Below are 21,771 nucleotides of genomic sequence, written 5' to 3' on the forward strand. Positions count from 1 at the left end.
ACACACATTATAGAAATATATATTTACCATTATTACTTTTATCCATTATATCTCAAAGCAATTATTATTAATGAGATAGTGTGTATTGGCATTTATTAGTTAATATATGTAGATTAATTTGATATAGTATATTGTCACTTTAACTTTGCACTACCTAGGACTTCGACCATTTAATAGTTACTTGATAACAGAGTAGCCTCACTACTCACATGCTGGTTCCCAAAGTTTTCCAAATAGAAATATCATTCTACTAGTAACTGTGCATAAATATTTAGATATTTCATTCAAAATGTTTAATTTTTGTCTTGCCTCATCACCAATGACTCTAACTTAATTATTTATAGGTATAGATGAAATAATAGTCTTTCAAAAAGTATTTTCAATAGGGTTATTACACACATGCACTATCACCAACTATTTTTTTATGCGTGTTTGATGATTATATTTATTCCTTCACTTGTTCTTTCTTCATCATAGGCTTTTTTCCCTTTCTCTTATACCTATATATAGAAAAATATTGCTTCTCCTAATTTTTTTTTATTATTGATATCCATTTAAGATGAAATCCATCTACAAAGATACAAGGATGTCATTTGAAATATGTGCTAGCTCTCTAGGAATATTTTTCATTTACATGATTCATCAACACAGTAAACTCTCTCTAACTTAGTCCCTCACATCCTAAGATTATTTCATCTCACATTGCCCCCCTTAATCAAAGACTCAACTTCACTGATTCCACATCAACCTTAGATATGAGTACACTTGCCACCCTAGTACCTATTTCGGTGTTTAATTCTACAACTTGATATCATGTCCAGTATAAGCATAAGAAAAATGCATGTTACATGATTACATATTCTACAACACCAATCGATGTAGGCATGAATTAACATGGCTTACAAAACACGTATGGAAATACTTGCATATCACTTGTAATGTCCCTAACCTCCATCTAGGCAGCAACACGTATCCACAACCAAAAGTTTCTCAATTAATTTACAAATAATCATGCAAAAGCACATAAATAAATTAATTCACCAATTCAATTTCTAATAACCTTGCTTTCATTTACTAAAAATGTGTATATCTAACAAAAAATTAAGGCAACAATCATGGTTTAAATACAAAATCATAATCAACAAAACTCAATAAATGTATGGCCAAATTATGTTAATATAGTATGGTAATTTGTACACGATATACCTTTATCCAATTACGCATAAAATATTTTATAACAATAGGATAATATCTTAAAATGACACAAGGGTTATTTATCCTCACGTTAAGCAACTACATACACACACACACACACACACATCCCAGATAATCATGCATAAAAAAGTACAAAGGGGATTATAAACATTTTAACATAAGACACTTAAACCGAGGGTTTTAGATTACAATTCTATAAATAAAATACAACATAATAAACACACGACACTATGGCACATATAATAATTACATACATTCTAGCACAATAGGGTGCAAAGGAACTTATCGTATAAGAAGACTGACTTGCTATGGGTTGTCCATGTTCCACATCGTTCAAGAATTCCAACGAGGGGTTACCCCCAAGTTAGGGCTACAACTCCATGGGAAACAAAAACCGAAAACATCCATACATCCATGGCCAAGGTGCCAACCCGATGATTATGTTTTCAAAGGCTGCAAGAACCATCCATGATAGTTGTGAAGGCCTTACGCCACAACCATGCGACTCCAGGTCTCGAGGCACCCTCCAGGACATCAAAATACCATAAATCCTAGCTGCTCTAGAATCAAAGCTCAGGGCTCACCAATTGGTTGCTCTAGAACGAACCATCATCCTCCTAAGAGTGATGATCATTTCATCATAATAACAATGAATAAATAATTGCAATGGTAAGTATATCTATATACTTTTCCAACTACATGGTTATCTCTGCGCCTCATGTGCCTTTCATAGTGACATCTATCGCCAACACTTTGTTTCTTGTCACCATAAAGTGGCACACTTGCCATACTCTCACCATTGAATGGGCTCCACAACCAGTATATTTTTATTATTATTAAAATATTTACAAATACATTGTATTAGAATTTGGACCCTCTGACCACTTAACCAACACTGTCACATATGTCTGTGTACACTAGCCCCATCATGTATATAACATATCTATATAGGTATGCAGGCCACATATCGTAAACATAAAGGCATGCAAGCCCATAATATACATCCTACTCACCAGCCTAATAACAAATACATATGTTTACATCACTTTAGATGAGGATGGGTATTATATCACTCAATTGTTACAACTTTAACAAAAAAAAATTGGTGTCTGAGTGCAAAAAATTATGTACAACCTTACAATACATATCAAGTACACCAACTATTTAAAATTGCTTTACTAAATTCCCAACAAATTACAAGCCCTTCAGATGCCCACTATCACTTGATACTCATGCTTTACTTCTTCACAAATTTGTCTTTTTCTAATTATATCGGAAGATTCAATATAAATACTTAACTAAATCCTAAAACGTAACCTATCCCCCAAAATCTTTTAAACAAACTCCCTTAAAAACACATTGAAATTTAATTCACTATCACTACTTTATTATAATCAATTTTCATGAATCATAAATTTCCGTACAATGTAATATATACAAAACCACTTGATTGTATCATTTACCAATGCTATTAAAGCCATTTAACTTTCACCTTTGAGTTATCCCTGTGAATACCCTTGAGGAGGAATTCTTCTAGCCAACACCTAAAAATTGTTTTACCAATCAAAATAATAGTAACACTCCAATGAGAATTTGTAATGAATACATCAACCACCATTGCAAATATTCTAGTTTTAACTCCACGCCTTCGGACATCACTGTGGAAGAAAATTAAAATGATATTCTTGAACGGTCCTACCTACTTTGAAGACAATGGTCCTACCTACTTTGTTGTTGCTGGAGCCCCTCGTTTGCTGGAACCCCTCGTTAAGATCAAATCATAGCAGTCGCTTTTTTTTTTTTTCGGTGTCTCCCTCTCGTCGTCCTTTCCTTCTCAGATAGGCAGTTTTAATTTTTAAGTAAGTCGCTCCTCAGAGTAATTCACTGACAATGACATTTCAATCCCGCGGCCAATCTTGGCATCGTGTTGGTTGTATAATTTTGTATCCATTTCAATTCCTTTCCATTCACACAGTCACTGTTCTACTTCGTTAGCTTTTCTCTCACGTGGCAACTCGCTTACGTAATTCCTCAAGCGTTTGCACTTCCCAGGAAATCCATTCAATACACCGTGGCCAAGTTTTTTGCGGTCTGTCCACTTTGTTGAAGCTTTGCTGCCTCTCAGCACATTACAATGGTGTAAGGCATTCGGTGCTCAGGACAGATCGATCTCACAAGACAAAAGGAGATTCCAGCTCTAGGGAGACTCCTTTGCCTTGGGCATGCCATTTTTCCAAACAAAGCTTAATTTACAGTAATAATAGTTATATTGGTGGGATTATTTGCAAATCAATTTTAAATACAAAAATTCCAGACGGCAGAGTTAGTGATGGGACAGCTGCCCGGAGTTAGTGATGGGAGAGCTGTCCCTTCACCCCTCACACTTATTTTATTCTTTACATATATCTGGGTCCTCTTGTGAGATAGTGAAGTAACAAGTAGGAGATATATAAATAAATAATAAACCAATTTTGACATCCTGGCCAAGTTAGACAACAAAATGGTTTATAAGACTTCTTTAATAATATAAGGGATCTATCTGCATGCAGCAATTTGTGAAATAAAGAATCCATCTATATGCAGTAATTTAACTACTAAAGTTTATAAAAACCTACAAATTATTGCTAAAATCTATATAGACATACAAATTCTCATGTCTTCTAAATTTAAATTTGCAACCTCTTAGTATGACACATACTCTTAACCATTTAACCTTTTATACCATATAAAAATTTATAATCATATTCTAAATCAACATTATCTATTTCTTATAAATTGTATTAGAAACTTATATTTTACTTTAATTTGAAGTAATGGGATTTGAGCATTTGAAAATAGTGTTCTTTTCCTCTTTTAAAATACATGTAATTTGAATCTAATTAACTTACAAAATGATTTAAATATTACATTTTATAATACTTTATTCTTTATTAACGAATAATTAATTTTTACTTTATTCTTTGTTAAGAATAATTAATTTTTTTATTAACAAATAGCGCTTTTAATAAAAATGGCATAAATTTTAAGTATGAATAAATGAAGCTTTGTTGGGTAATCCTCTGTCGAACTCATGCTTGAGGAATAGTCAAATGGATTGCTTCAAACAAAATGGATGATGCAATTTTACGGATAATTTCTAGAGTCCACTGACGTTATATATTCCATGTTTCTGGAGCAAAATTAGAGAAAGATATGCCAGAGGGAATTATGCTCGGGAGGAAACGAAAGCTGCAATACGGAAGAAAAGAAAAAAGAAAAAAGAAGAAAGCAGACCAACAAATCTCACTCTATTTCACTTTATTTTATACTCCCATTTTATACTATATCACAGTACACTGAATCATCTGCCTTAATTTTCTAGTATTTGGTTACCTAAGGCGCGTATCATGTTTATTTAATTCCGAGAGACCATCCACGTTGGAAACTGCTTTAGTCATGGAACAAAAGTAAATCAGGTTACTGGTTGGACAAAAGAAATATTCGTTGAAGGTTACTATATAATTCTTATAATGATTAAGGGATAATTCGGTTGGGTAAAATTTAGTAATATAATATCTTGAAAGTATATTTGGTTTAAAAAGAAAGTGGCGTTTATTTTATTAGGTTTTATACAATTAATTATATTTATTGTTATTAGAAGTATTATCTTTATTTAAAAAATATATTAAATGGGTAAAATATTAATATAATTTTTTAACAAGGTATAAATATTTTTAAATTGTCAAAGTATTAGTTTAATTTTGGAGTATGAGATGATTCACAATGATTATTGTGATTAATGGCATTGATTTCTATTTGAGAATTAAGAGAAGTGAAAGGAAACCAATGTCATGACATAAATTTGAAAGGTATTGACATAAGTACATGAGGGTGTTGACAATGTGCTATTGTTTTGCATAAATGACGACCTATCAATTTAAGTATAGAAGGGTGAGGGGAATATGACCTTTCATTATAGGAGCCAAAGGAAGAACAAAGAAATACACTTAACTTTGGTGCAAACATGGGAGAGTTATTGTAAGGTACTAACTTGTTCACATACATTGGTAAAGTACTAACCTAAGAGTGAGAGACTAAGTTGAATATGGCCCTTCGTCCTAGGAACTAGGGGAAGTGCGAGGAAATCCATTGAGCACTAGTAAGGTTTTGTTGTAAGTGTGAGAGAGTGTTAGCGAGGCACTGACTTCTTTACACACAATGACAACATACCAACGTAAGAGTGAGAGGATGAGGTAGATATTGCATTCCATATTAGGAATATAACTAGCAAGGTATCAACTTAAGCATAATGAAGAGTTGTGAAGGCACCAACTTCCTCACTCAAATTGGTAGGTTAAATAACTGAAGTACATGAGAGTGTCAACAAGGTACCATTATCCCCATGATTGACAAGATACTAGAGTAAGGGCATGACAGCATTGGTAAAGTTCCAACTTCCTCACTTAAATTGTCAAAGGATAAGCCCAAGGGTAGGATGGGGAGAATTTCCACCTCTACCACCTTCAAAACTAGTAGAAGAACCCAAAATCTAGACTTCTCGCATGTAAGGACTGAAAATAATTTAAACGGATTTTTACTCTGAACAGGATATGAAATCTTTATGAACATTCTCTGAAATTTAACAAAATTTCATGTATCAAATTGATTGATTTGATGAGAAGTACCTACCTGGTTTCCTGCAGATGAAGAGGCTTCAGAATCACTCTAGCTCTCGCTCTCGTTACCAAAAGACCATAACCTCCTAGCCAAACTAAGTACAACCTAGGTACTCAGTCCAAAATGCTTCTCAACTGCTGGACGCTGTTCCCCCGTGCCCAAAAACTTCAGAACAAACAAGGCTCAGTCTTTTCTGTTGAAAAACTTTGTGTTACAAATTTTCCTCCTTTCGACCACCCTTCCTCCAATCGCCCCTTCCTTCTTATAAGTCTTCGTTCACCGACTTCCTCCATCTCCATGTCCTAATTTTGATACGTGTTGATTTTATAAACAAAATTTGTTTGATTTGGTGATTTTATTTGAATATCTGATTTAATAAAGTTTATTTATTTATTTTAATGATTTAATTTAATCTATTTAATTTCATAAATTTTAATTTACAAATTAAAATTTTAAACATTAAAACTAACATTTTCTATTCGTTTGAGGGTTTATTATTATATAGTGCGTTACATACGGGTCCATGCATACGTAGCTATCGTATGGAGGCCTCGTATGTATGCTAATACTTGTATTTTATTTATAGCTATAGGTGGGTCATTACATCTTCTTTTCCAATTTCCACAAAATCCCCCGATAAAATATAAGTATAAAAGAATGTTGACACAACATTAACATAAGAATAAACATTGGAGAATAGTTGTAAGAAATTAACTTCCTCACATAAATGAACAAAATATAAATGTAAGCAAGGAAGAGTGCACGTATCTCATTCACTCGTATTTAAAATAAAATAGTAAGAATATTCATGTCCTCACTTACATTAGTAAAACATGGTGATCTCACCCCATCCCCACGAGTAATCTAAATTCAATATCCCTTCTTGATCTCTTTACCACATTGGAAAATAGTTACTTCTTGATCACTTCATCCTTAACTTTATTCCTGTTAGAATCTACTTAATAAAGCACAAATGAGGTGCACATTGGATTATCTTTGACCAGCAAGAGATTCTATGTGTACCGATTTCCTTTTTCTAGGATTTGATCGATGTATAGGATCGAACCCAACTCATACAATTGTTCAAACTGAATAATTTTGCTTCAATCTTTTACAAATCCACACTGCCAAACATGGTTACAGATATTTCGTCATAATTCTATATATATTCCTACTTCGATCCATGTGAAAGACACAGACACTTGTATTACGAGTGAGTTAGCTTCCACATAAGAGAGGTTTTTATGGCACAAGATGAGCTAATGGGTTGTTCGAATTGCATTGATTATCACTCGCTGAACAAATTAACAGTAAAAAATAAGTATACCTTACCTCACATTGACGATTTATTCAACCAAGTCAAGGGGGAAGCTATATTCTCCAAAATATACCTTAGATCTGGATATCACTAGTTGAGGAACAAAAGAGGAAGACATACTAAAAGTAACTTTTCCAACCAGGCATGCATATTATGAATTCATTGAGTTACCCTTTGAACTTACAAATGCACTTGCCACTTTCATGTGCTTGATGAACAATGTGTTCAACAAATTTTTAGATAGGTTTGTGTTGATATTTATAGACGATGTACTAATATATTCCAAGACACTAGAAGAAAAACAAAATCTAGAAGCACTGCGATAACATCGGTTGTATGTAAAATTTAACAAATGTGATTTTTTCTACGATAAGATAAAATATCTTATCCATGTAATTTCAAAATAAGGGATAATAGTGGATCTTGTGAAAGTGAATGCCATTGTTGACTAGCTATTTTCTAAAGACATAATTGATATAAAATTGTTAATGAGAATTACTAGTTACTACCCCAGATTGATAGAAGGATTCTCCTCATTGGCATATCTTATAACCTATTTACAAAAGGAAGGGATAAAATTTGAATTGACACAAAAGTGTAAAAAAAGCTTTAAGAGGTTGAAACATTTATTCACTGTTGCTCTGGTGCTAAAACTAGCAAATCTAGAAAAAGACTTTGGGGTATGTACAAACACATGCCTAGAAGGTATAGGAGGTGTGCTTATGTAGGAAGGGCCTGTAGTGGTCTATGAGTCCAGTTAATTGAAGGAACATGAGAAGAATTATGCAGTTTAAGACTTGGAATGTAATTCACCATATAAAAATGTGGACGGATTATTTATTTCGAAGAAACTTCACTATAATTACCAATCATGTAAGTCTAATTTTTTTTCTAGTCAACCTGATATGAATGCCAGGAAAGCCAGGTGGATGTCCTTCTTGAGTGAGTATGATTTCAACATTAAACACATAAAGGGGAAATAAAACAAAGTGGCAAATGCCTTAAGTTGAAGTTTGAAGCAAGTGTATGAAATAAGAGTAAGTCAAATATAAACAAACCTTCTACAACATATTAAGGAGGCGACGATAACATATCATACTTATAATCAGATATGTGAAAATATGGAAATTGAAGCTGATCAAGATAAATGGAATGGTTATGAAATCAGTAAATGTAGGTTGTTAGCATTTAAAACCATATTCTATATTCCAAATCAGGAAAACTTAAAAGATTGGTATTAGATGAACATCAAAAGAAACCTTTTTCACATTATTCGGGTTATCAAAAAATGGACATAGCTCTTTAAAAAAGAGTTCTTTTAGTATGGGATGAAGAGGGAAGTTCCCGAATATTTAGCTTCATGCCAAGAATTTTAGCAAGTGAAAACAAAACATCAACACTTTTCTATACTATCGAATCCCTTACCTATACCAAAGTGAAAATGGGAGGTGATCTCCCTGTATTTTATTACTGGGTTTCTCTGAACATGAAACAACATGAATAAATTATGGTGGTGGTGGATAAATCAATAAAATATGCCCCTTTTGACCCTATGCAATCCATATAAAATGCTAAAAAATTGGTTTAAATCTCCATGTAGGAAAATTTCAGGCTTCACAAGATTCCTAAAATAGTTATATGAGATAGAGATGTGAAGTTGACCTTAAATTTCTCGAGGTCATTGTTTACTGGAATGGGTACACAAATAATTTTTATCATTGCATACCATCCACATATTGATGGGCAGACAAAAAGAGTTAATCAGGTTCTTGAGGACATGCTACATATGTACATAATGAACCAACCTACAAAATGGGAGGATTATTTACACATGGTAGAGTTCACCTATAACAATGGGTATCAAGCGTCATTGAAGCAGAGCCCCTTCGCAACCTTATGTGGGAGAAAATGTCACGTTCCTTTAAGTTAGAGTTTACCTAAGGATAAACTAGTATTGGGACTAGACTTGCTACAAGAGATGGAGGAGATGTAATGCAGGAGCATTCACCTCAGTAATTTCATTATGTTCTAGTTAACTTAGGGGGTCTTGTGTTTTCAAAGAAGTTGGATTCCTATGTATCAAATTAATGTAATTATTAATGTTTTGAGTGATTAGAATAGGAATTAATTAGATATTGTGAGGATATTTGTAAATGCTCTCGAATGTAGGAGAACATGAGTGATGATGAGTGATAATGAGAGAGTTGGAAATCAATTATAAGTCTTAGACTAGAAAGTGGTGTCATGATTCGTGGAACTAGAGAGGATTCTTATGGATTACTAGAGTTAAAAGTGGACTTAGAGGATATTCAGGATTTAGTTTAGCAGATTAAGGATCTGAACCAGAATTGGTTAAACAGAACCTTTTGTATAAATGTAAGCCTAAAAGGCATAGTAGTCAGGTAGAGAGTAAGTCAATTAGTCAAGAGTCAGAGAGTCAGTCATTTAGGCCTATGGGTAGGAAAGGAAAGGCCACTGATATTGAAAATCAGGTCGAGGAAGAAATTCCTATGTAATGGTTGTTTATTAATATAGATAACTCGATTCTAAGTTTGTGTGATGTGTATTTGAATTATAAGTTGTGTGTGAACTTGAGTAATTCTGTGTAACGTAGGTTTCAAGTCTGCAGAATCAGAGAAAAAGTGTAGAGAGGAGTGTTATGGTTTTACACACACACAATATTGAAAAAGCCTTTAATGTTACATCGAAGGTGAAGGAAGCATAAAGGTGCAAGCGGAGATCGAGATCAGAACAAGTGAAGATCGTGAGGTGAAGACAAATACACAGGCAGAAAGACGAATGGGCGATTACACATTAAGAACCAAAAGAACGTAACAGTGTTTAGGAACCATTGGATCCATCAAATCAACATATGAGAATGTGTGCGATTGATGGATAAGATTAAGTCACACGAAATAAATTCAAGAATATGAATGGCAGAGATTAACACCGCGTGTTAGTAGAAGGACAGAGTGGTATTCGCAAGGGGTAAGCAATTTCTCACGCGCCCTAAAGGTGGTAAGAGATCTTTCAAAATTTCATGTGAATACCTTTAGCGGCTAACACCTAGCAAACAAGAGAGAGAGAGAAAGAGAAAAACCACTTTTCTCGCGTGCTTCCAATTTGATATCGGTCGTACAAATATCTACATGAGATTGCGCGATAACCATTGGATCACGTGGGATTGAACAACAGTGGTAATCAGCCAAGTTTTTTGGCGAGCGGATGACGCAATAGCCGTTGGATCATATGAGACAGAGCAACATTGGAGATCGTCTAAGCTAGTTAGCAATGGGGTGGTGCAATAACCATCAGATCGAGGAATGAGATCGAAGACGAAGATTTAACGCGCTAAGGAGAGCATCGATGTATGTGCAAAGGTTTGTGGAATGGCTGAAAGGTAAGGTTTAAGTGTTGTTTATGAGATATTTCTATTATACGGAAATTATAATAGAAATAAGCGGATTAATGTTTTATGGGTTAAGTTTGAATTTAACCGAAGTCTAAAGACTAGGGTATGGTTGATAAGCATCAGAGGTGGAAAGTAACCCAAGGTTATAACCTGTGGATAGTTAAATGAATGTTTCCACGTAGAGTTTAATTAAGGAGCCTTAAACCTCCATTTATGAAGGTTTTACTAAGACAAGGAATATTTGAAATTCCTAGGATATGTACACACATAGTGTGACATCCATTTTATTTGCATACTATGGGTATATGCGGTTTAGGCTACATCATTGGGGTATATCTAGGTTAGGTTGACATCATTTGGTATCAGAGCAGAACAAGGAAATTCTGTGTGTAAGAATTCTTTGAGAAAACTTAGAACAGAGTTATGTTTTGAAACTGTGTATGCAGGCAAGAGGAGATCAGATTTTAAATCTGACAAACAGTAGGCACACAAAGATAAAGTGTAGTAGAATTTGCAGATGAAAAGAAACAGAGAACAATCCATTCAAAGTGCAAGTGAATGGTAGAACAAGATCATGTAGAGGTCTTGAAGGCAACGACATAAGAAGGTGAGAAGATTGAAACAACCTAGAGCAAGAAGTGCTCAATTGGTTCTAGAGGAGAGAACCAGAGAGATGCCAAAAGACTAGGCTCAGAGGAGAGAAGCTTAGTGAGGCATGTGTAGCAAGAAGGAGACTTGTTACTGTAGAGATTTTGTTGTAGCTCACGGGAAGATCATAAAGGCAATTCCTTAAAGGATGTGGGTAGAATTTCTAAGGGATGAAGAAGCTTGGAAGAATTTCTGAGTGAAAGAAGAGGTCTCTAGAACCTAGTATTTCATTGTGATTCAAATACAAGAGGATAGTTGTGTTCTTAAAAGGTGTAGATGAATTGAAGCCTAGAAGGAGCAGAGAGAAGTGCTCAAAGAGGTTCCAGAGAATAAAGAACCAAGTGGCTGCCAAAAGACCAAGTACAAAAGAGAGCTTGGTGAGGTAATTGGAAGCAGGGAGGACTTGTTGTTGCAGATGCTTTAATGCAACTCATAGTAAGTGAGTGAGGAACTCATGAATATAGATAAGAAGATGAATATTGATAGTCACAACAGAGATAACAACGGCTCTAAGGAAGACCACAACAGAAGAAAAGTGAAGAAGGAGGATGCCAAGGCAAATGACAAGAGAATGAGTCAAGAAGAGCATGACAAGGAGATTGTAGAGTTAAAATAACAACTCAATGTATTAAGGATGATACTAGAGGAAAACCAAAGACAAGGTTGGGTCTTGAGGAAAAAGGCAGTGAAGTGGTCTAAGTTACAGAGAAGGCTACAACATAGGCAAGTGAAGTGGCTAGCAGAGAAAATCAAAGAAGCTGAGTTGGAAATGGAAGTTTCCATTTGTGAAGCACAACAGGGTGAAGTTATAGGTAAGGATGAAGACTGGAGATTTGTGGAAGATCTCATGAATTATTATGAGAATTCAAGACAACAAGGAGATATGATGACTGAAGCATCAAGTGAGACCACAAGGTCTTATGTTTTTAAAACTGATAGTTTGTGTATGATTGCAGGTATTGCAAGAGAAAAGTAACTTTCTGAATATGTGTTCAGGATGGATGAAGATCTTGAAGTAAAAGGTGACAAAGAAAATTTCTCACAAGATGAAGAGTTTGACTGGTTACAACAGGAAGAGTCGATGGATGAGTTACTTAATGAGAGAAGAGAGTCATTTGAAGTTATCATAGATATGGAAGATCAAGATCTTATTTTGATGAATAATGAAGGAATATTGTCTGAGAGAGGTAATCTAATGAATTTGATTAATGTTATTAATGAAGAACAAATGCAGGAGAATATTAACGCAGATGATGAGACAAGGATAACGTTGGAAGAAGGGTTACAAAGGGGCAGCAAGGAAAAATGTATTGAAGAAGAAGGAAATCTACTAAAAGATGTTAAAAGATAAGAAGTCTATGCTAAAGATTTAGCAAAGGGAGAAAGAACATCTGATGATAGGTCACTAACAAAGGAAGGTTTTGCAGAGAATGAGCAGTGTTTTGAAGCTGTTAGAAGTATGGAAGAGTATCTTTCAGGAGATGAATACTTTGAAGTAAAGAAGGATGGATATTGTCTCTTAAATGGGAAAAATAGTGAATTATTGCACCATAAATAATTTAGTAATCCATTGATGTTTGAAGTTGTTACAATCCAGGAACAATTTCTTGTGAAAGAAGGAGATGAGAATCAGTCTGAAGAGCTGATATTTTAAGCAATAGTTGATATTGTTGAACCTTGTAATTTTCAAAATTGATAATTTGTGTATAAATGCACGAATTGTAAGTGATGATGAAGTACTTATGAAGTGTCAAAGAGAAATTGAATTGTTGGAATATTTGCTGGAAAACTCAGAGTATGACAGTATGATTGCAGAGGAAGGAGTTCACTATAGTGGACAAGAGCAGAAAGACATCATTGAAGTAGATGGTGGGGAAGAGAGACTTGCTGATAGTTTCAAGAGTCCTTTAGAAAATTCTTTGAAGAATCAGCATACTGATGTGCTGATAAGAGAGGAAAACTTAGAGCAGCATACTGAGATGTTGCCAGAAAAGGAAGAAGAGGTAAAAGGGTCTTATATTTTTAACTTTGATAACTGTTTTATGAATAAAGGATTTGATGAAAATGAGATAGACATGTTTCAAGTTGAAGAGTCAGTTTTAGAGCTAAAGAAGACTGGAAGTTGCCCAGTTAGACATATTGGTGAGGGAGATGAAAAGCATGAAGATACTATGCTCTAAGAAGTTAAATTGATTATTAGAATCAGTCAAGTAATTGAAGGACAATTACCGAGGGTTGTCAAGGAAGAGGAAGGAAAATATGCTGGAACTGATGAACAACATAGTGATGTATTTGAGGGGAATCAAGTACAAAGGAAATTGGAGGACAATTTACTTTCTGAAAGTAAATTTACAGATATTGAACAGAGCTTGTTCGGAAAATCACAAGAGGGTAAGGATGAAAGGGCTGTAGTAAAAATCCAACAACTTCAAGGAGAAGATAGTAAACATTAGTTTGAAGATGAGTGGATAGAGTACAACAACAAATGGCAAAGTAATTATCAGTCAGAAGATAAATTGGACATAGAGATTGAAAGAATAATAAGATTGATGATAAAGTTGCCTCAGAAAAAGGAAGTAGTAAGAAGGTCAAGCAACAGAAAGAGAAAGACAAAAACAGACTGTGAAAGCATAGCTAGTGTGGAAAAGCAACATAAAGTGTAGAAACCTAGAGAAGAACAACAAACAACAACAACAACCAAAGACAAATTGCGGAACAAAGTATGGGATCCAGGAAGACAAAGGTCGGAAGAACATAATCAGTGACCATGATTATTTAACATTGGGAGTCTGATGCAGGAGCATTCAGCTCAGCAATTTCATTATGTTCTAGTTAACTTAGGGGGTCTTGTGTTTTCAAGGAAGTTGGATTCCTATGTATCAAATTAATGTAATTATTAATGTTTTGAGTGATTAGAATAGGAATTAATTAGATATTGTGAGGATATTTGTAAATGCTCTTGAATGTAGGAGAACATGAGTGATGATGAGTAATGAAGAGAGAGTTGGAAAATTAATTATATTTATTAGACTAGAGAGCGGTTTCATGATTCGTGGAACTAGAGAGGATTCTTAGGGATTACTGGAGTTAAAAGTGGACTTAAAGGATATTCAGGATTTAGTTCAACAGATTAAGGATCTGAACCAAAATTGGTTAAACAAAACCTTTTGTATAAATGTAAGCCTAAAAGGCATAGTAGTCAGGTAGAGAGTTTGTCAATTAGTGAGGAGTCAGAGAGTTAGTCATTTAGGCCTACGGGTAGGAAAGGAAAGGCCACTAATATTGAAAATCAGGTCAAGGAAGAAATTCATGTGTATGTTGGGTTGTGTTATATTCTTTCCACGTAGTTAACAGGTGGTTTGAGGGGCACCCGTAACCCCACTTTATGGGGTTCGGGGCAGCACCCTGGAAAATTTTGGTTTTCGACCCTATGTTAGGTTGGGCGGACCCACCTATGGTTTTGTGCATGATTTTCGCACATATTTTTTTGACGCGATGGTTTTCCATCCATGGTATTGGACACGATGGTTTTTGGTCCATGGTATTGGATGCTTCGGCATCTATAAATATGTATTATAACATTGAAAGGAAAATAATGAAAAATCAAGCTGGTAGTCCGGGTTCTGGGATCCAAGGGAAAATCTACGTATATGTGTTTTATGTGTTCTGCTCTCGCATTACTTATTTTCTGTGTTTTAGAATTCGTATGCAGGTAATTTTTGTAGGGGGTTAAAGCCTACATTTTGTATTAGAGCAGATTTGGCTTCAAGGGGACACCTTTGTTGCTAAGGGGTTTCACTCGGGCCTGTGGTAGACCCTGTTTAGTGGGAGATCTTCGAGATCGATTCTAGTGGTGAAAGAAGATGACGAGCAGTGGAAAGATAGAGATCGAGAAATTTAATGGTAAGAGTTTTGAGTTGTGGAAACTCAAGATGGAGGATCTGTTGGTGGATAACGATTAGTGGATCATGGTAGATCTGGGTACTAAACCAACAGGAGTGTCCAATGAAGAATGGAAGAAGTTGGATCGGAAGGCAAAGAGCACAATATGATTGTGTGTCTTAGATTCAGTATTGCTAAATGTATCAGGGGAAGCTACAACAAAGGCTTTGTGGGACAAGTTAGGGACTTTGTACCAATCTAAGTCTCTAGTGAATAAACTATTCCCACAGATAAAGCTGTATAACATGAAGATGAAAGATGGAGACTCGGTGATAGAGCATCTGAACGCATTTGATACTGTGGTAAGTCAGTTAGCATCTGTTGATATTAAGATTTAAGATGAAGATAAGTGCATCAGTTTGTTGTGTTCTCTACCAGATTCGTGGGATAATTTGGTTATTGCAATAGGTAGCAATGCAACTGCCTTACAGTTTGATGAAATAGTCTCAGCCTTACTGACAGAGAAGATGAGACGGAAAAATATGGAGAGCCAAAATGGTGATGCCTTGTCTATACGACGATGATCCCAGAATAGAAACAAAAATAAGTCATCGAGTGGGAGATCTAAATCTAGAGGGAGATCTAAATCTCCAGCAAAATCTGTAAAGGTGGTGTGCTGGAAATGTGGAGAGGAAGGCCACTTCAAAAGAGACTATAAATCTAAAGCTCCTGACAAAGGAAAGGGATCTGATGAGGCTCCTTTTGCAGAGGTGAAAACCACCTCAGATGAAGGTGGGGATGTGTACTTGGCTTCTTCAAGTACACATGTAGATCACGAGGCATGGTTGATTGACTCAGGTGCATCCTTTCACTTCACTCCCCATAGAGAGTGGTTCTGTGAGTATGGGAAATATGATGGTGGTGATGTCTTCTTGGGGGATAACAGGAAGGCTAGAATCATTGGTCGTGGAAAAGTAAAGTTGAAGCTACAAGGTGGAAGGGTTAGAACACTTCCGGGTGTTCTGCATATTCCTGCATTAGCTAGAAATCTAATTTTTGTTAGTAAGCTGGATGATGTAGGTGTAAAAACAATGTTCGAAAAGGATACTTGCAAGATGGTTCGGGGAGCACTGGTATTGATGCAGGGAGTTTGGATTGGAACTTTGTACAAGTTGCAAGGTAGCACTGTTGTTGATGGGTGCAACAGTTCCACAGTTCCTGAAAGTGAAGCATAAAATCTAGTGGTCTCTGGAGAAAAGACCATGCTGTGGCATCAAAGGCTTGGACATACTGGAGGGAAGGGCCTTCGAATACTTCATGGTACAGGTATGGTAGAAGGTATGAGTCATAGCTCTTTGGATTTTGATTTCTATGAAAATTGTGTATATGCGAAGCAGAATCGGGTGAGTTTCCCCTCTGGTGGTAAGAGGGCAAAACATATATTAGAGCTTGTGCACAGTGATGTGTTTGGACCTGTGAAGGTTCCATCACTGGGTAAGTCTGTGTACTATGTATCATTTATAGATGACTTTTCAAGGAATACATGGATATATTTCCTTAAGAAGAAATCTAAAGTCTTTGATAGGTTTAAAGAATTTAAGGCTCTAGTGGAAAACCAGACAGAGAAGAAGATAAAGGTGCCAAAGACAGATAATGGTGGAGAGTTTTGTAGTAAGGACTTTGAAGAATTCTACAAGAAGTGTGGAATAGCATGGCAGAAGACTACTCCATATACACCTCAGTAAAATGGAGTTACAGAAAGAATGAACAAGATGTTGATGGAAGGGGCAAGAAGCATGCTCAGTGGTGTCGGGTTAGGACAGGAATTTTGGGCAGAGGCGGTTGATACTGCATGTTACCCAGTCAATAGGTCACCTTCATCAGCATTGGAGGATAAGACTCCACAAGAGGTATGGACTGGTAAGAAACCCTCTCTTTCACATCTGAGAGTATTTGGATGTGATACATATGTACATGTTCCAAAGGAGAAAAGAACAAAGTTGGATAGTAAGTATGAAAAGTGCATCTTTATTGGGTATAAGGATGGTTTAAAGGGTTATAAGCTTTGGAACCCAATAACAAGGAAGGTTATGCACAGCTGAGATGTGGTGTTCAGAGAGGTGAAAGATGTTATTAAACATGAAGTCCAACCAAAGGAACATGAGAAGATAGAGTTTGAGCTAAAAGAGGAAGAATCAGACTCTACAGTAGAGGAGGAATCAGAAGATGAAGAGCCACAAACTCCCGCTATGAGAAGATCAGTTCGAGAAAGAAGGCAGCTAGAAAGGTATAGTATATCTGCTTTCTGTTCAAATTTTGCTTTGTCTGTTACTGATGATGATCCCAGAACTGTGAAGGAAGCAGTGGATTTAGAGGATGAAAAACTTTGGAAAGAGGCCATGGTTGATGAAACGGAATCTTTGCACAAAAATGAGGCTTGGGATCTGGTGGAGTTGCCATCTGGAAGGAAACCCATTGGCAACAAATAGGTGTTCAAAAAGAAGAGAAATACAAAAGGAAAAATGGAGAAATACAAAGCTCGGTTGGTAGAAAAAGGTTATTCCTAGGCGTCAAGAATTGATTTTGGTGATATTTTTTCTCCTGTTGCCAAGGTAACTTCTATTATATTACTTTTATCTATTGCTGCTGCTTTTGATTTTGAGGTAGAACAAATGGATGTGAAGACAACATTTCTTCATGGGGATCTGGAAGAGGAGATCTACATGAAGCAACTTGAAGGCTTTGCGGTGAAGGGTAAGAAAGAACTGGTATGTAAGTTATAGAAGTCTCTATATGGGTTAAAACAATCACCAAGGATGTGGTATCAGAAATTTGATACGTTTATACGGGGACTTGGCTTCACCAGAAGCAACGCAGATCATTGTGTGTATTTTAAATTAATTGGTGACTGTGTTATTTATCTGGTCTTGTATGTGAATGATATGTTGTTGGTTGTAAATGACAAAGAAGTTATCTAGGATTTGAAGACCCAATTGTCCTCCAAATTCGACATGAAAGATATTGGTGCTGCAAATTGTATTTTGGGCATGGAAATTAAAAGATATCGGGCAAAGAGGAAGCTCTGGTTAAACCAGAGGAAGTATGTCGAAACAATATTTCAGAGGTTTAATATGCAGGATAGAAAATCGATGAAGGTTCCTATTTCGGTAGGTGTGAGGTTATCTGCTCAACAGTGTCCCAAGACATAAGAAGAGGAAGAGGACATGTCTCGTGTTCCATATACAAGTGCAGTCAGTAGCCTGATGTATGTAATGGTCTGTACTAGACCAGACATTGCACATTCAGTGGGAGTATTGAGTAGGTTTATGTCAAAACCAGGGAAGGAGCACTGGACAGCAGTGAGAAGGGTTTTCAGGTATTTGTGTGGCACTAGTGATTATGGTTTGTGCTACCAAGGAAGACCAGGATTGGACAGAGTGTTGGATATTCATGGATTTGTTGATGTAGAATGGGCTAGAGATCTGGATCAGAGAAGATCTACAAGTGGGCATGTGTTTAGCCTATTTGGAGGTGCAGTCAGTTGGATGAGTAAGAAACAATCTATAGTGACACTGTCAACAACAGAGGCAGAATACATGGCAGCCACTCGTGCAAGCAAGGAAGCAGTTTGGTTGCAGAGATTTTGTTCAAGTATGGGGTTAGTACAAGAAGCTATAAGGATAGACTGTGACAGCCAAAGTGCAATTTTCTTGGCAAAGAACCTCGCATATCATTCAAAGACAAAGCACATTGATGTTCAGTATCACTTCATGAGGGATATGATAGAAGACAAAGAGGTGTTGCTGGTAAAGGTGGACACTTTGAAGAATACTGCAGATGCATTGACAAAATCTATGAGCTCTGAGAAGTTCTCTTGGTGTAGAGAGACAATCAGCATTTTAGGGCTAGAAAAATGACTAAGCTCTCTTGTGGCCCCCTGTGGAAAGAAAACAACAAGAGGGAGAATGTTAGGTTGTGTTATATTCTTTCCACCTAGTTAACAGGGGGTTTGAGGGGCACCCGTAACCCCACTTTATGGGGTCCGGGGCAGTGCCCCAGAAAATTTTGGTTTTGGACCCTATGTTAGGTTGGGTGGACCCACCTATGTTTTTGTGCATGATTTTCGCACATGCTTTTTGGACGCAATGGTTTTCGGTCCATGGTATTGGACGCAATGGCTTTCTTTCCATGGTATTGGATGCTTCGGCATGTATAAATACGTATTATAACATTGAAAGGAACATAATGAAAAATCAAGCTAGTAATCTCGGTTTTGGGATCCAGGGGAAAATCTCTGTATATATGTGTTTTATGTGTTCTGCTCTCGCATTATTTATTTTTTGTGTTTTAGAATTCATATGCAGGTAATTTTTGTACGGGGTTAAAACCTACAGTGTAATGGTTGTTTATTAATACAGATAACTCGATCTTGAGTTTGTTTGATGTGTATTTGAATTATAAGTTGTGTAAACTTGAGTAATTTTGTGTAACGTAGGTTGAAGGTGTGTAGAATCAGAGAAGAAGTGCAGAGACGAGTGCTATGGTTTTACACACAGACAGTATTGAGAAAGCCTCTAATGTTACAGCGAAGGTGAAGGAAGCATAAAGGCACACGTAGAGATCAAGATCAGAACAAGTGAAGATTGTGAGGTGAAGACAAATACACAGGCAGAAAGCCGAATGGGTGATTACACATTAAGAACAAAAAGAACGTAACAGTTTTCAAGAACCGTTGGATCCATTAGATTAGCGGACGAGGTTGTGTACGATAGATGGATAAGTTTAAGTCGCGCAAAATAAAGTCAAGAAGATGAATGGCGGAGATTAACACCACGTGTTAGTAGGATGACAGAGTGGTATTCACAAGGGGTAAGTAGTTTCTCGCGTGCCCTAAAGGTGGTAAGTGGTCTTTCAAAATTTCATGTGATTACCTTTAGCAGTTGACACGTAGCAAACGAGAGAGAGAGAGAGAAAAACCACTTTTCTCGCATGCTTCCAATTTGATATCGGTCGTGCAAATATCTGTGTGAGATTGCATGATAACTGTTGGATCGAGCGGGATTGATCAACAATGGTGATCAACCAAGTTTGTTGGTGAGCGGATGATGCAATAGCCATTGGATCAGATGAGACAGATCAACGGTGGAGATCAGCTAAGCTAGTTAGTGATCGGGTGATGCAATAACCATTGGATCGAGGAATGAGATCGATGGCAAAGATTTAACACGCTAAGGAGAGAATCGATGTATGTGCAAAGGTTTGTGGAATGGCGGAAACATAAGGTTTAAGTGTGGTTTATGAGATATTTCTATTATATGAAAATTATAATAGAAATAAGTGGATTAATCTTTTATGGGTTAAGTTTGAATTTAATGAAATTCTAAAGGCTAGGGTATGGTGGATAAGTGTCGGAGGTGAAAAGTAACCCAAAGTTATAACTTGTGGATAGTTAAATGAATGTTTCCATGTAGAGTTTAATTAAGGAGCCTTAAACTTCCATTTGTGAAGGTTTTACTAAGAAAAGGAATATTTGAAATTCCTAGGACATGTGCACAGATAGTATGATATACAATTTATTTGCATACTCTGGGTATATGTGGCTTAGGCTGCATCATTGCGGTATATGCAGCTTAGGTTGGCATCAAGATGGTAATACAAATTAAAAAAAAAATGGAAGAGGCACGGGATAAGCAAAAAATCTATGTTGATTTGAAAAGAACCACTAAGGAGTTTCAAGTCAGGGAGCATGTTTATTTGAAAGTACAAACAAATAAGAGATACTTAAAGTTAGGGAGTTGTTCTAAACTAGCTCCTTTTTTTGTGGGTCATTTGAGATATTGGCTAGGGTAGGGCGAGTGGCCTACCAACTGGCACTACCATCTCATGTTATAAATCATCATGTATTTCATGTGTCTCTATTAAAAAAGTATATATTTGATCCTACTCATGTAATTAATTGGAATCTTATACATGTTGAATCAAAATGAGAGTTCTAGGTTGAACCTTTACCAATTCTATATCGAAGGGAAACTACTCTTCAGAATAGAACCATTTCACAGGTTGAAGTGCAATGGAAGCAATTTTGGCCTAAGGAGGTCACTTGAGAAATAAAGCATGATATGAGGAATGTTTTCCCTATGTTATTCCAAAGCAGAATGGAATATGAAACACCGAGGATGGTGTTCCTTTTCAGGGGAGGTGAGATGTAAGACACCTGGATAATTATTTATGACTCTTTCATTAATTTTGGCTGGAGAATCTAAAAGTATTAAATATGATCTGATGATGTGAATATTGACTTAAATTAATAGAGAATAATTATTTTATAATGTGTTAACATTTTTGGTAATGTGTTAAAGGCTAGCATGAGGAAGTTAAGTCCTAACTTTCAAGGAAATAGTTGGAATCAACTATCCCCAAGAAGAGGGCAACGATAAAGAGAAGGAAAATTTCTCATTCGGCTATCATTTAGAAGAATTTGGCAAAGACATACTACAAGAAATAAAATCATGATAGGAGATCAATGCCATGTAGCGGACTCTATGTAGGAAGACTGTGGGAGAGAAAGAAAGTTGTTCCTAAGCATAACTAGTGGGCGAGGAAGACTAGGTTGAGCCTAGGAAATAGAGTAGGATGCTAC

The sequence above is a fragment of the Pinus tabuliformis genome, chromosome 9, assembly GCF_031772625.1.
Source record: "Pinus tabuliformis cultivar Carrire ecotype Pingquan chromosome 9, CPIR1, whole genome shotgun sequence".
Classification (NCBI taxonomy): Eukaryota; Viridiplantae; Streptophyta; class Pinopsida; order Pinales; family Pinaceae; genus Pinus; species Pinus tabuliformis.